Here is a 7,429-nt window from a genome sequence, read left to right on the forward strand (position 1 = left end):
GGACCCTCCTCAGGTTGACCGCCGTCGACCTTCCCGGTCTAAAACCTGTCTGGTCTTGGTGTACAATTTCATCCAGCACCCTTCCCAAACGGTTGGCCAATATTTTTGCGAAAATCTTGGCGTCCGAGGACATAATGGAAATAGGTCGATAGGAATCAACCTGGGAGGGGTCCTTCCCTGCCTTGGGAATCATAACTATATATGCTTCCTCCATAGACGGAGGAAGCCTACCCTCCGTCTTGACACCACCCAACAATTCCCATAGTGGAGTGGCCAGGACATTCGAATATTTTAAATAGAATTCCCCAGGTAACCCGTCCAACCCCGGGGCCTTATTTCGGGGGAGGGCTTGAATTACAGACGTTACCTCCTCTAGAGTAATTGGGGAGTCCAACAACTCTTTTGAGTCCCCAGATATTTGCGGGAGTTCCAACGCCCCCAAGTAGTCAACAATACTATCATTACTATTCAGGGACTGAGAGGCGAACAGTTTTTTATAATATGACACGAAACTGGACACAATTACGGGGGTATCAGTCACACTGTTGCCCTTTTCATCCGCTATTTCAGAGATAAGATTAGAGGACCGCTCATTCTTGGCCATCAACGCTAGCCATTTCCCACCCCGATCCGAGTTTACATAACGCCTATGATCTCCAGTTCTCACTCTCTGACAGAAAGTGTCCTGGACGTGATCACGCCATTCATTAAGAGCAGCCTGCCACGCTACCCGGTCCACTTCCCGAACACTAGATACATAATTATTTTCTAACTCCACTGACCTAGCCTCCAGTCTTTCAGTCTCCACTCGATAGTTCTTCTTGGCAAAGGCGATCTTCTTGATAAACACCCCTCTAATGTATGCTTTAAAGGAGTCCCATAAGGTGGACCCACAGACCGAGCCGTAATTCAGTTGGAAATACTCCCCTATCATCTGTTCCACCTCCTCCGCCTCTCTCATCTGTGTAAGCCAGTAGGGCTGCAGTTTCCAACACCTATATCCAACCTGCCTTGCCAAATCCAAATCTATAATTATCGGAGAATGATCCGAAATGCCCCGCGACCTATATTCAACCTTCTGGACTTTATTTAATAGGTCCTTCGAGAGCAGCACTAAGTCCAGTCTCGAAAAGACTCCATAAGAATCGGAGTAGCATGAATATTGTTTTCGATCAGGGTATCTTATCCGCCATGGATCCCACCAACCGACTTCCTGGATAAATTCCCTAAACTTACTACCCTCATACGTAGGCTGAACTCCAGGCCTCCACCTATCCAAACGGGAGTCTAGGACCTTATTAAAATCGCCAAGGCAAATAACAGAAGCCTGAGGATAGCCCGCCGCAAATTCCACTGCTTTCTTAATAACCTCATAGGAGAAAGGAGGGGGGATGTAAACTGACAATATACATATCTGAACTTGGTCTATACGGCCTTCAATAAAAATATACCGACCGCCTGGGTCGATTTTTTGACAACCAGGAGTAAATGCCAAGGACTTTTTAAACAATATGGACACCCCCCTAGACATGTTGGAGTAAGGGGCGTGAAAGACAGAGCCAATCCAGGGCCGCCTTAAGGACTTTGATCTTTCCCCACTAAGATGAGTCTCTTGAAGGCATATAACATCTGCCTCATACTTTCTGCATTGCCCCAAGACTGTCGCCCTCTTGACCCTGTCGTTCAGTCCCCTAACATTCCATGACAGAAAACGCACCCCCATACATATTCAACCTTATCTGGTAGATCACCCTCACAGCCAACAACTTTATTAAAAATCCCCACACAGGTTCTAAACACTCTCGGGGGTGACCGGACCATGTAAGCTCCCAAACAATACATTGACAAATACAAACACATCCCCGCCCCCCATCCCCCCTCCCTGTAGGCCCTACCCCGGGCATACCTACCCCAAATTCTCACTTCCCCCCCCCTCTTTTGAGGCTTAAATTAATTAACCACTAGGAAACATGACCCCCTCCCCCCTCCCCCCCATCCCCCGGCCTTATCCCTTACTGACCCCTACTATAACCCAGCGAGGTCCCCCGATAACCCGACAAGCATTATACCGGACTGAGACTCCCTAAACAACCAGATAGAAGGCCCCCCGATCTACTTAGCTAGCCAAAACCTGGCGCTTCCCTGGGAAAGAGCAGTCAAGCCACTCCGCAACATCACCTGGGGAGAAAAAAATATTAGACACACCGTCTGCCACCACCTTCAATTTGGATGGGTACAACATATTGAACTGAATGTTCAATTCCCGTAACCGGGTTTTGACCAATTTGAATTTCATTCTGTCCCTCTGCACCTCGAGGGGGAAATCAGGAAAGGTGGAAATCTTCTTCCCATTATGAGCCAGATCCCCCCTGTCCCTGGCCATTCGGAGGAGGGTGTCCCTATCCTTAAAATGCAAAAACTTAGCAATAATAGTCCGCGGTGGTGCCCCCGGTGCAGGAGGTCTCCCCGGAATACGGTGGGCCCGCTCAATAGCGAACTGGGGAGAGAAGGCATTCCTTCCAAACTCTTGGATCAGCCAGTCCTCTAAAAACTTTTCCGGCTCACTGCCTTCTACTCTTTCATCGAAACCTAGAAAACGGACATTGCTTCGTCGAAGCCTGCCTTCCATATCCGTGAGTTTCAATCTCATCTCGCCTACTTGTGAGGAGATGGATTTAATTTGAGTGCTTAATGGAATGGCCAGATCCTCTAACGAAGAAACACGCGTCTCAACCTCTGACATCCGTTCTCTCATCTTTTCAGCATCTTGCCGGATAAGCATAATGTCCGACTGAACTTTGCCCAACTGCTCGGCAAGGCGGGTTTCACACTTGTTAATTGCCTCTATCACCTGTAGCAGGGTTATGTCTGGGGTAGCCTGGGCCCCTTCGCTCTTACTGGGGGAAGAAACCGGGGTTGCCGTGCGTGAGCTACCCCCAGTCTGGGACTGGGCCTGGGTTCTTGCATACTTCTCAAGCCTGGCGGCCGCAGTGTTTTGGCCTGTCTTTCCCATTATTGCCAGGAGAAATAATGCCGTTACACAATGTAATACGTGATATTCACTAGAGCACAATCCCAGACCTATTACTCCTTTAGCCAGAGATGCAGCAGCATATACGTAATTTAGAGAGTATCCCAGTCCAGGCTTGAATTAAGCCAGCCGGCTTACTGCCCCCCCTCTCATCCACAGACAGGGCCACCCACTCACAATACACTTTAATAGGGCCACTACTGTTAGTCTTCCATCTGCATAATAATTCACGGCTTGCCCCGCATGCCCAATATACAGCAGAACCAACAGAGAGTTTTGAGAGAAACAGGCTCTTTCCAGAAGGAATTAATCGGGGCACTCACAGTTCTTGCAGACGGTCCCGTACAGAGGGGGAACAGGCGGCCCCTCCGCTTGACAAAGTAGGGAGGCTGATAGCTTCAAGCTAGCTCTCCTTCCTGGCGCTGGCACCCCACCGGGAATCTCCGCTTCCACCGAGTTTCACGTGGGCTATGGGCTGCCGTATGGACTATGGTGCCAGCTGCATACACGCAGACACCGTGGGGCTGCAGGCGCCAGCCAATGACGCGCGCCCCGCACGTCTCCCGTGCGACTCCTCTCAGCAGCCCGACACCTTCACATAGGCTTACAGCCGCGCCGGCCGGACCTCCGACACTGCGCTCACAGCAGCAGGGGGAACTCCACTACCAAGCGGCCTCTACGGACGGCACCTCAGGCATCCAGGTCAGCTCCGGGCTCGGGGAGGGTCAGTGGCCACATCGGGGTTAGCTGCCGGGCATCAGGCTCGGTTACCTCGCTTCATACGTGCCGGAGGTGGGGGGAGGGGAGAGCGTGTCGCCCTACGCTACACGCGCCGTGGTCCGCCCCTTCCCCGTACTAACTTGCCCTGTCCCACATCATTAACACCTCCCCATACCTGCCCCACATCATTTACACCTCCCCATACCAGTCCTATATCATTTACACCTCTACATACCTGTCCCACATCATGTACACCTCTACATACCTGTCCCACATCATGTACACCTCTACATACCGATCCTACATCACTTACACCTCTACATACCTGTCCCACATCATGTACACCTCTACATACCTGTCCCACATCATGTACACCTCTACATACCGATCCCACATCATTTACACCTCCACATACCTGTCCCACATCATGTACACCTCTACATACCTGTCCCACATCATGTACACCTCTACATACCGATCCCACATCATTTACACCTCCACATACCTGTCCCATATCATTTACACCTCTACATACCTGTCCCACATCATTTACACCTCCACATACCTGTCCCACATCATTTACACCTCTACATACCTGTCCTGCATCATATACACCTCTACATACCTGTCCTACATCATTTACACCTGTACATACCTGTCCTACATCATTACACCTCTACATACCTGTCCCACATCATTTACACCTCTACATACCTGTCCCACATAATTTACACCTCTACATACCTGTCCCACATCATTTACACCTTTACATACCTGTCCCACATAATTTACACCTCTACATACCTGTCCTACATGATTTATACCTCTACATACCTGTCATCATCATTTACACCTCTACATACCTGTCCCCACATCATTTACACCTCTACATACCTGTCCCACATCATTTCTACGTCTACATACCTGTCCCACATCATTTACACCTCTACATACCTGTCCCACATCACTAACACCTCTACATACCTGTCCTACATCTTTTACACCTCTACATACCTGTCCTACATCATTTACACCTCTTCATACATGTCCCACATCATTTACACCTCTACATATATGTCCCACATCATTTACACCTCTACATACCTGTCCCACATCATTTACACCTCTACGTACCTGTCCCGTATCATTTACACCTCTGCATACCTGTCCCGTATCATTTACACCTCTACATACCTGTCCTACATCATTTACACCTCTACATACCGGTCCTACATCATTTATACCTCTATATACCTGTCCCACATCATTTACACCTCTACATACCTGTCCCACATAATTTACACCTCTACATACTGTACCTGTTCCACATCATTTACACCTCTACATACCTGTCCAACATCATTACACCTCTACATACCTGTCCCACATCATTTACACCTCTACATACCTGTCTCACGTCATTTACACCTCTTCATACCTGTCCCACGTCATTTACACCTCTACATACCTGTCCCACATCATTTACACCTCTACATACCTGTCCCACATCATTTACACCTCTACATACCTGTCCCACATCATTTACACCTCTACATACCTGTCCCACAGAGAGGAGGAGGGTATAAAGGATTATACAGGAAGAGATATGAACCGTATACAGGATTATACAGGAAGAGAGGAGGACGGGATACAGGATAATACAGGGAGAGATGTGGACGGTATACAGGAATATACAGGGAGAGATGAGGACGGTATACAGGATTATACAAGGAGATATATGGATGGTATACAGGATTATATAGGGAGAGATGAGGTATACAGGATAATACAGGGAGAGAGGAGGACGGTATACAGGATTATACAGGGAGAGATGTGGACGGTGTACAGAATTATACAGGGAGAGATGTGGATGGTATACAGGATTTTACAGGGAGAGAGGAGGACGGTATACAGGATTATACAGGGAGAGATGTGGACGTATTCAGAATTATACAGCGAGAGATGAGGACGGTATACAGAATTATACAGGGATAGATGTGGACGGTATACAGGATTATACAGGAAGAGATGTGGACGATGTACAGGATTATACAGGGAGAGAGGAGGACGGTGTACAGGATTATACAGGGAGAGAGGAGGACGGTGTACAGGATTATACAGGGAGAGATGTGGACGGTATATAGGATTATACAGGGAGAGATGTGGACGGTATACAGGATTATACAGGGAGAGATGTGGACGGTATATAGGATTATACAGGGAGAGATGTGGACGGTGTACAGGATTATACAGGGAGAGAGGAGGACAGTGTACAGGATTATACAGGGAGAGATGTGGACGGTATATAGGATTATACAGGGAGAGATGTGGACGGTGTACAGGATTATACAGGGACAGATGTGGACGGTGCAGAGGATTATACAGGGAGAGAGGAGGACGGTATACAGGATTATACAGGGAGAGATGGGGACGGTATATAGGATTATACAGGGAGAGAGGAGGACGGTATACAGGATTATACAGGGAGAGATGGGGACGGTATATAGGATTATACAGGGAGAGATGTGGACGGTGTACAGGATTATACAGGGAGAGATGTGGACGGTATTCAGAATTATACAGCGAGAGATGAGGGAAAGAGGAGGACGGTATATAGGATTATACAGGGAGAGATTTGGACGGTGTACAGGATTATACAGGGAGAGAGGAGGACGGTATATAGGATTATACAGGGAGAGATGTGGACGGTGTACAGGATTATACATGGAGAGAGGAGGACGGTATACAGGATTATACAGGGAGAGATGTGGACGGTATTCAGAATTATACAGCGAGAGATGAGGACGATATGCAGAATTATACAGGGAGAGAGGAGGACGGTATACAGGATTATACAGGGAGAGAGGAGGACGGTATACAGGATTATACAGGGAGAGAGGAGGACGGTATACAGGATTATACAGGGAGAGATGTGGACGGTGTACAGGATTATACAGGGAGAGATGTGGACGGTGCTGTAGATTATACAGGGAGAGATTAGGTATACAGGATTATACAGGGAGAGATGTGGACGGTGCTGTAGATTATACAGGGAGAGATTAGGTATACAGGATTATACAGGAAGAGAGGAGGACGGTATACAGGGTTATACAGGGACAGAGGAGGACGGTATACAGGATTATACAGGGAGAGATGTGGACGGTGTACAGGACTATACAGGGAGAGATGTGGACGGTGTACAGGATTATACAGGGAGAGATGAGGTATACAGGATTATACAGGGAGAGATGAGGTATACAGGATTATACAGGGAGAGATGAGGTATACAGGATTATACAGGGAGAGAGGAGGACGGTATACAGGATTATACAGGGAGAGAGGAGGATGGTATACAGGATTATACAGGGAGAGAGGAGGACGGTATACAGGATTATACAGGGAGAGATGAGGACGGTATACAAGATTATACATGCCGAGAGGAGGACGGTATACAGGATTATAGAGGGAGAGATGTGGATAGTGTACAGGATTATACAGGGATAGAGGAGGACGGTATACAGGATTATACAGGGAGAGATGAGGTATACAGGATTATACAGGGAGAGAGGAGGACGGTATACAGGATTATACAGGGAGAGAGGAGGATGGTATACAGGATTATACAGGGCGAGAGGAGGACGGTATACAGGATTATACAGGGAGAGATGAGGACGGTAT

The sequence above is a fragment of the Crinia signifera genome, chromosome 4 (genome assembly GCF_055691185.1).
Source record: "Crinia signifera chromosome 4, ASM5569118v1, whole genome shotgun sequence".
NCBI lineage: Eukaryota > Metazoa > Chordata > Amphibia > Anura > Myobatrachidae > Crinia > Crinia signifera.